This window comes from Myotis daubentonii, chromosome 2, assembly GCF_963259705.1.
Source record: "Myotis daubentonii chromosome 2, mMyoDau2.1, whole genome shotgun sequence".
Lineage (NCBI taxonomy): Eukaryota > Metazoa > Chordata > Mammalia > Chiroptera > Vespertilionidae > Myotis > Myotis daubentonii.
Genome location: NC_081841.1, coordinates 150,282,738 through 150,293,087, shown reverse-complemented (window position 1 = coordinate 150,293,087; position 10,350 = coordinate 150,282,738). Strand labels below are relative to the sequence as shown.

At 37.5% G+C, this 10,350-nt stretch overlaps 1 pseudogene; it reads right to left on the bottom strand.

Moving 5' to 3' along the window:
* Positions 1-411: 411 nt before the first annotated feature.
* LOC132226367 (triosephosphate isomerase-like) lies at positions 412-1,435 on the bottom strand (annotated as a pseudogene).
* Between the last annotated feature and the right edge of the window lie 8,915 nt (positions 1,436-10,350).

Sequence of the window (10,350 nt, the reverse complement as noted above, 5' to 3'; positions counted from 1 at the left end):
CAAAACCCTCACCATTCGTTTTTTTGTTCCATGGGGCCACTGCCTTCAGCTGTTAAAAGTACTTCTTTTATATCATTTTCTGAAGTTGTTACCTTTACTGAAAAGCTTTCCAACTGTCCACAAATTTTGCAACTACCGTAAACCAGGTGACAGCTTAATCCTAGAAAATGTTCTTTTGCTCTTATTATTATTTTTTTTTATAGTGTCAGATGTTTATTCCCACCCCCAAGTGGGACTGCTCACATACACAACACACAGGAGTTGGCACCAGGGAGGAAAACAGCACCCCTGGCCTTTGGCCAGGACAAGGCTCTTTCCCAGCCCTTGGCCCCATGTACGAGATGGGAGAGGAGGATGGCTTCTCTTTCCTGTGAACAAGAGGGGACTGAGGGGCCCATGAGAAAACCCCACTCTTCTGCCTCTCAGTCAAGGAGAGCCATTTTGGTGACATGTTGTGTTCCAATTATTATAGTAAGTGGAGAAGGGATTGTCCCAACCATTACAGGTGTACATGGTAAAGGAGAAGTACAGTTTGGATTAGGACATAAGAAGGGGCAGGTGATACCATCAGAAGCATGTGTAGGGCAGGGAGAGGGAGGAGCAGTCATTGGGCTTCTGAGCTTCACAGTCCTTGGCATAGTAGGAAGGGCAGAGAGATGGATTTGGGGCGTATTGTTTGGCATTGTTTATGTCCGCAAATTCAGGCTTGAGGGATGCACTACCCACGAGGAAGCCATCCATGTCAGGCTGGCTTGCCAGCTCCTTGCAGGTTCCCCAGTCACAGAACCTCCATAAATGATGCGGGTGCACTGAGCTACTGCATCAGAGACACTGGACTTAAGCCGTCCCCAGAGCTTCTCGTGTACTTCCTGGGCCTGCTGGGGTGTTGCAGTCTTGCCTGTACCAATGGCCCACACAGGCTCATAGGCCAGAACAACCTTGTTCCAGTCCTTCACGTTATCTGCGATGACCTTGGTTTGTTCAAAAACCACCTTCTCAGTGATGCCAGCTTCCCTCTCATCTAGCTTCTCCCTAAAGCAGGTGATCACTCCAAGTCCCTCAGCCAGGGCATGGGCCACTTTCTGCTCAATCAGCTCATCTGACTCCCCAAAGACCTGCCTTCTCTCCAAGTGCCCCAGGGCTACCCATGTGGCTCCACAGTCTTTGATCATACCAGGGACCATCTCCCCAGTAAAAGCCCCATTAGTCACATTGTAGCAGTCCTGGGCAGCCACAGCAATCTTGGGATCTAGCTTCCTCCTGGCGAAGTCAATGTAGGCGATGGGGGGCCCACAAACCACCTCTGTGTCGGCTGGCACCATGGCAGCGTTCAGAGTGGTGATGAGTTCCCCCAGAGTCCTCTTCCACCCATTCAACTGATTAAAAACTTCCTGGAGGGCGCCATGGCACTTAAGCTGACCAACTGAAGGTCAGTATCCTGCTCTTATTATTCTTAAGAACATCAAGGGCCCAGGATAAAATAACAATACCATCACATAGTGACCCTACCAGAAAAATTATATAAGTGTAAAATTTTTTCAGAATTCAATCAGTAATCATATTTTAACTTCATAATTCTCTATGTTCAATAAGATACAACTAGTATAAAATTGTTTTATATATTTGCAGGTCTATCATTTGATGCATACACATATAGGATAACTATGCCTTCTTGAAAGCTTGTTTCTTATATCATAATATTATATTCCTTAATGCCTAAGAAAATCTTATTTGCTCTGAATACTACTTAATTTGACCACCACCTATTCTTTTTTTAAATTAATATTTTTGTTATATACCTTTTCCATCATTTTACTTATAATCTGATTATCCTATCTAATAATAGAGAAACATGGTAATTAGCCATAACTTCGCTACCCTTTCCATTGGCTAATCAGTGAGATATGCAAACTAACTGGCAGCCAAGATGGCGGCCGGCAGCCAGGCAGCTGAAACGAACATGAGACTTGCTTGCTCCAGTGACGGAGGAAGCCAACGTTCCCCGCCTGCTGCTGCTGAGCTCTGAGCTCCAGATGCAACTATGTTGCAATTATAGAACCTAAACAAACCCTAGAACCTGCTTTCAGCCAGCGCGGCCTCAGAGCTTAGAGCGGCCAGTGATGGCAATAGAGTTTCGATTATTGACTCTAAACAAACCCAGGTACCTGCTTTCAGCCAGCAACGGCCTCAGAGCTAAAGCCGGCTCTCAGATCCAGAGACAGCCATAGAAGGTAAATCAATCCCAGAAAAAAAAAAAAAGAAAAAAGGAGAGGCTGGGAGCTTCAGTCGCCCACCAGCCTGAAAACAGCCCTCAGCCCCTCACCCAGACTGGCAAGGCACCCCAGTGGGGACCCCCACCCTGAAGGGGGTGTGACCAGCTGCAAACAGCCATCATCCCCTCATCCAGGCTGGCCAGGCACCCAAGCGGGACCCCCACCCTGATCCGGGACACCATTCAGGGCAAGCCAGCCGGCCCCCACCCATGCACCAGGCCTCTATCCTATATAGTAAAAGGGTAATATGCAAACTGACCCTAACAGCAGAAGGACTGGGAATGACTGGTCACTATGACACACACTGACCACCAGGGGGCAGACGCTCAATGCAGGAGCTGCCCTCTGGTGGTCAGGGTGCTCTCACATGGGAGGATCTCTGCTCAGCCACAAGCCAGGCTGATGGCTGCCAGTACAGCGGTGGTGGTGGGAGTCTCTCCTGCCTCCTCTGCAGCGCTAAGGATGTCCGACTGCAGTTTAGGCCTACTCCCTGCTGGCAAGTGGACATCCTCCAAGGGCTGCTGGGCTTCCAGAGGGATGTCTGATTGCCATCTTAGGCCCAATCCCCCAGGGAGTGGGCCCAAGCCAGCAGGTGGTCATCCCCTGAGAGGTCCCAGACTGTGATAGGGCACAGGCCGGGCTGAGGGACCCCCCCGCTCCCCTGAGTGCAAAATTTTTGTGCACCAGGCCTCTAGTCCTATCTAATAAAGAGGGAATATGCTAATTGACTGCCCCACTCTCAAAGATGGCAGCGCCCACAGCCAATAAGGAGGGAATATGCTAATTGCTGCCCTGCCCTCAAAGATGGCAGCGCCCACAGCCACAATATGGCTGGGCCCAGTCCCCTCGGCCCCGCTGCCTGCCTCCGAAGCTCCCCAGTCCCCTCAATGCCCCCAGCCACCCAGGGCCGCCCAAGGCTCAGGTAACCAGGGCTGGCCGAGGCTTACGCTGGGTGTGATAGGGAGTCACCTTCCCCTGATTGCTGGGTTGCCTCCCACCCCTGAGGGATCCCAGACTGTGAGAGGGGACAGGCCTGGCTGACAGACCCCTCCTGCAGTGCATGAATTTTCATGTACTGGGCCTCTACTCCTATATAATAAAAGGGCAATATGCAAATAGACTGAACAACAGAACAACCAAACAACCAAAGTGTAATATGCTAATGATATGCTATGGCTGCTCAACTGCTTGCTATGATGTGCACTGACCACCAGGGGGCAGACATTCAAGGCACAGGCATGGAAACATGGAACAGACTGATAAATCTCAGAGGGAAGGGGAGAGGGGAAGGCAGGAAGAGATTAACCAATGATCTTATATGCATACTAGAGGCCCAGTGCATGGATTCGTGCACCGGTGGGGTTCCTCAGCCTGGCCTGTGGTGATCAGGCTGAAACTGGTAGTCCAACATCCCCCAAGGGGTCCTGATTGTGAGAAGGTGCTGGCCCGGCCAAGGGAACCCACCAGTGAACAAATCTGTGCACCTGGCCTCTAATGTCCTTATATTTGAAGTTAATGTATTTAGTGAACAGATAGTTAGATCATGTGTTTAAATTGACTCTACTGATTTCTGTCTTTTCATTGGTGTATTTAAATATTTACATTTAATGTAATTATTAATATCTAGGGTTTAATTTGGCATTTTATTTTTGTTTTTTTGTTGTTGTAGTTTTTGTTCCTGTTTTATGTTACCTACTTTCTTGTGAGCTACCTAAACATTTGTTAAAGTTTAATTTCTAAATTAAATTATATTTTATTTGTTTACAATGTTTATTAGAATTATATTTGTGTAGCATTTATATTGTTTTAAAATTTATTCTGGCTATTACTATCCAATATATTTTAATCTAATAAATTAGAGGTATGGAGTAGAATATAAATACCAATATAATCTGTTTTGCTAATTGTATAATAACCTAAACAAATTAGAACAGAGAACACCCCATACAAAACAACACAAAAATAATTTAGAGATAGAGGTGTTCGCTTAGGCAAGGCTGAAGATTTCAGTCTCTGGTATTTGGAATATAGGCTTTAGTCTTTATCTACTGGGTGGAATAAAGAGTGTGTGGCACTATATAGTATAAGTGGACCCACACAGTTCAAACTTGCATTCTTCAAGGATCAAATACATTGTATGTTAAATAAAATTTTACATATATAATTTTAATGTTTTCATCTTCCTATAATGAAACCTTTGAAAAATTACTTTACCTCATTTGGTAGTAAAAAGTGAACTTAAACTATTTGTTCAACTTCTTATTTATAGTAAAACCTGGGAAATTGTAAAAATTTAAAGGATGTACCATCCAAAATATTTAAGAAAAAACTTTTGTTTTGTTATGCTAATTGCAAAGAGAACACTTTGATAATTAGTTAATTTATATTGGGTGCCCATAATTGTACAATGTAGAAAAAGTGCAGCAAAAAGGTAAAAAGATTCTGAGATGAAGTTACAAATTAGCATTCTCAAATCAGATATTCATTTATCTCTTACTCAATAGCATAAGTTAAATGAATAGCATAAATGGGATATTATTAAAATGTTATATTATAACTTGTGAAAATATTGTTACATAAAAAGAATAACTAGATAATGCATAAATAATGCAGGGAATGGTGGTAAAACAATTATTTTGTAATAATGTATTTGAGAAGTTCTTGCTTATTATTTTTTGTTGAAAAGCTTTCTAACTTTCCTGATAGTTTTATAATGATAACTAGTTATTTTCTCATGTGTATTTTATTAAGGATGTAGTTTTACTCATGCTATCCATATATTATTTTAAATAGTAACCTGAATATATGTTTATACATAATTTTTTTAGAATTTAAAAAAATGCATAATCATGCATTTATGTTTCCTAAAATGCTCAATACATATGCCTATGCATAGATTTATATGCATGCATATATGAATGAATACATTTATGTTTATGCATGTTTATAATTCTGCTTATTTAATAAAAATATCACTATACAATGTATAGTCACTGCAACTTTCTTTTTTTATTATCACTACATTTTATTTTTAGATGCATTCTAAATCTGTATTTTCTCTGCTCTATGATATTTCATATGCAAGTATACTACCAAGTATATAGCCAGTCAGTGCCTGGAACAGTTTTTATTCTATCACTGTAAAAACATTAGTATCCCTATGAGGAATCATTGGTAATGAAGTGCAAAAATTTCATAAGCTTTAATACTCTAATAGTGGAATTACTGCTTTGTGGGATATACAGGGTGAGACAAAAGTAAGTTTATAGTTGTTCATATGGAAAATAATACAATAATTAATGGAACCAACATCAAAAGTCCAAAACATACATTGATGTACATAATATCCACATTTGCAAAAAACATTTATTTCTACTTCTTTCACTTTCAAATTTTCAAGTAGATTAAAAATTATAAAATCAGCCACAAGTGTTAATTTGTATTTTATATTTTTGTAATTTTTATAATTTTATGATTTTTTTCAAATCCCAGTAATTACTAATAAATAGAAGTAGAAATGCATTTTGAAGTGGTCCTTCTCAAATCTGTACCTCTAAATTCTAAATAAATTCCAATATTAAAACTGTAAACAAAAAAGTATAAGTTAAAGTTATATTCTATATTGCAATTCATAGCTGTTTTTATTTACTGTGACATAAAAATAAAAATATGGAACTATGACTTTTAACCATGTGGCAAGGTAAAACTTTGGTACTGCTCAATCAATCTAGATGACTTTTGGTAATTTCGGAATGAGTGGGGAGGGGGAGGAAGAAAGAAAGAGAGAGAGAGATTTATTGATGTATGTAATATTTTAGGGAAAAGATTTTCTTAAATGAATCATTCATCTGCAAGACACAGAACATAATCAATGGAGCTGAAATAAAAATGTGGTTTCATATAAGGATAAAATGTGAAACCCTTAGAGATAGAAGGAAATAGATTTGAATCCATTCTGAGCTGGAGAGTCACTGTGAAGCTTTTCTCTCCTTTTCTCTCCATTATCTTCTTTCCTTAGTCTCTTCCCTATTTCAAAGTGCCAATATTTACTCTTCTTTCTCTGGGGACTGCTTTAACTGCTCATTGAATGGCTTAAACAAAGTCTATTATGATCACACCAAAGAGAAAACCTCAGCCATTGGAAGTTAGTTATCTTTTTGCTCAGTGCTGCAGTTACCTGTCTTTGTGTACATGTTCAAAACATTGATACAGACTGCAATTGTTCTGCATTGAGCCAAATATACCACCAGATTTCCATGAGTTGTAGAGTCAAAGCTATTTCAGATCTCCTATTCTACAACTGAGAGTACGGCTTCTTCTCTAAGAAAAATTAATGTACATGAGTGAACAAAGTTTTTTAACACCTGCTAAAAACTCTTAGGTGGTCCTGGCCAGCGTGGCTCAGTGGCTGAGTGTTGTTCTATGAAACAGGAGGTCTAAGTTCAATTCCTAATCAGAGCACATGCCTGGGTTGTGGGCGCCATCTCCAGTAGAAAGCATGCAGGAGGCAGCTGATCAATGATTCTTTCTCATCATTGATGTTTTTATCTCTCTCTCCCTCTTCCTTCCTCTCTGAAATCAATAAAAATATATATATTTTTTAAAAATCTCTTAGGTGGGTTAGAAGTCATAAATTATTTTTATTTCACATAAAAACTGATACATAAAAACTATGTTTATTTCTCAATTTGCTAACCACATTGAAAATAGAATATGTATTTTGAAAATGACAGTTTGTCTGCTAATATATAGTACTCTCATATGCTTTTAATCCTTTTATTTCATATTATAAATTGCTATACATTAATTTTATTTTAACTACTTAACCTATATATTTTTTTAATATATTTTATTGATTTTACAGAGAGGAAGGGAGAGGGATAGAGAGTTAGAAACATCGATGAGAGAGAAACATCAATCATCTGCCTCCTGCACACTCCCTACTGGGGATGTGCCCACAACCAAGGTACATGCCCTTGACCGGAATCGAACCTGGGACCCTTCAGTCCGCAGGCCAACACTCTATCCACTGAGCCAAACCACCTAGGGCTTAACCTATATTTTTATTTATTTTTAAATATATCTTTATTGATTTCAGAGAAGAAGGAAGAGGGAGAGAGATAGAAACATCAAGGATGAGAGAGTAACATTGATTGGCTGCCTCATGCACACCCCCTCTTGGAGATCAAGCCCACAATCCTGACTAGGAATTCAACTGTGACTTCCTGGTTCATAGGTCAGCACTCAACCACTGAGCAATGCTGCCAGGCTACTTACTTACCTATATTTTGTTTCTCCAGCCTTCTCTAGTTCTAAGTGAGAGAGTGAAATTAACACTTGGTGTCAAAATCTCACTAAGAGAATTGTAGGAATTATTATATTATATACTTTTCAAATAAAGAACTGGAAAATAATTATATATAAACAACTTATTGAGCACATATATTTCACTTTGGCAAAGTTTATTATTTTACAGTGTTACTCAAGTTTTCTATATGAATTATTGAACAAATTGACCCAAAATAACTAGTATGGTATTATAATCATCAGACTTTTCAAATGTAAATAAGTTAAATTAATATCCATATCAAGGAATTACTACCTTATTAAAAATTTGATATTTTAAATAAGAGGATATATGATTAATATTATAATCTGCATGTTAGGGATACAAACTCCCTGTTTCTTCATGATATCAAGAACTATAATTCAAACATATTTGGTATAGTTGAATAAAAGGTTTAAAAATTATCTTGTCTAAGTGGGAAATGTTGGCTTGTAAAAATAAAAGCAAATTAAATATATAGTAGGATAGAGTTTACTAGCATAAAATAAGTGACATTTAACATTGCATCATTTAGATCTGTTTTGACATTCTGTTCAGCTTGGTTTTCAGCATGGCTATGTATTCAATTAAATATGCTGAATGTACTGTCTTACAGTGAATATTTATTCATGATTAAAAATTACAAATGAGAATTTACAGAACAATAGAGCTTAGAAATGGGATTGTGTCAATACAGGTTATTCACAATAGCAGCGAGTCTCCCAAGAGATTACTGCTTATTCTCCTCAGAGAATGTATTGAAGAGATTTAGTTACCTTCAACAGGAAGCTATATGCTCAAGGGAATAATTTCCACTATGAGAAAATGTTTGAAAATGTGTTATTCATTACCAAAACTTAAACGCTAAATAGATTCATTAAGGACATTAACTACATGGACAATCAGGTGTTCTTTTGGAATTGCTTAATAGCATAATCTGCATGTTAGGGATACAAACTCCCTGTAAAATAATTTTTACGAACATGTTGACTCTGTTGTCATTTCCATACATTACATGCTGCAATGACCATTGGACATTTATTGAATATTGGAGGAATATACAAAACTATAAGAAACCAATTTATATAGGAATTATTTATGTTAATAAATTATTTGTAATCTAAATGTGGATATTATTTGAAAAACATGATGCTGACATGGTCATTAATACTGAAGACAGTTTATAATGATAAAAGAAAATATTCATTGGAATATTTAGAACACTTTGGAATAATAATTTTAAATATGTGTATAATTATAGAGGTCAATTTCTGATCTAAATTTTAAATGTATTCAGAAATGTGCTTATTGACAAATGGATTATATCACTGAAGTAACTGACATATATTTTAAAAGAAATATCTTCCACTTGCCTAGGAGATACCAAACTTGACTTGTACATTTCATCACAATTGATTTTATTTAATAAGCTGAAGCTGATAAAGAACATCTCAGTTCAGTAAGCAATAGGAAAAGTTTAATCGTTGGTGTATGAATCTCTATGTTAAATGCATAAAGTTTTAATGTTTGGTGCATGAATCTTTATGGTAAATGCATAAAGAGCATAACCACCAACAACTCCACCTTAAATCCCCTGATCATTCCCCTCAGTGAGCAACACAGCAAATTTCTGCTATAGCATGCTTTAGCTTTCTTGGGTTTTTATTAAGCTAAGCATTATAAGCATTATCTATAGCAGATTTTATCTTATTCTTTGAAAGTATGTCCATTTTTTCATATTTTATTATTTTCATATTTCTGTGTGTAAGACTGTGATTAAGTGATTTTCCTATTCTGGAATGTAGGCATCATCGAAACAAAAGAGCAACATAGACAAACTTAGTATGCCCTGGTATATTAGCGGTGCGATTCTTCAAACTCAGATACAAAGAACAAAATGCCAAATGGGAGGGGGTTTGGGGGAATAGCTGGAAAAGGTGAAGGAATTAAGTAACACAAATTTCTAGTTATAAGAATAGTCATGGGAATGTGAAGTACAATATAGGGAATATAGTCAATAATACTGTAATATGTATTGTGTGTGATGGGTACTAAACTTATCAGGGTGATCACTTCATAAGGTATATACATTTCTGATCTCTATGTTGTATACCTGAAATTAATATGTCAACTGTTATTTAAAATTCTAAAAAAAATTAAAGGCTCTTTTGCTTGAGTAGGAAGGTTATAATATAGATCATGCTTCTTTTTCTACAAATATCCTTTAAGCCTACGTCGGAAGCTCTGTCCTCAAGATCTTAGCATTTCATGTTAAGAAAAGATAAAACAAAAGGAAAAGTATAAAATTTGGGAGAAAAAATAGGTTTAGGTACTCTCAAAAGCCTAGAACAAACTTTACTCAAGTGAAAACATATTTTTTAAAAATGTTCTTAATATTACTCAAAGTCAAAATTTATGGAGATCTACCTCCACCATGCCACACAAACTGCCTGCCCTGATGAAAAAGCATTATCGTTTACAGTGTGTTTCAAAACTCTCCTTTTCAAATAAAACTTTAAGTTTCACATAATCATATATTGACATTCAGTTGTAAAAATAACACAGAAATGTCCATATCCCCTTAACCCAGTTTCTCCCAATGGTAACGTCTTGAAAACTGATGGTACAATATCACATCAAGGGGATTGGCATTGAAACAAGCAAGATACACAAATGTTCCATCACTGCAATAATCATTTACCAGATATTGTCACTTTTTAAAATCAAATTTATCAGTGTGACAATCCTATA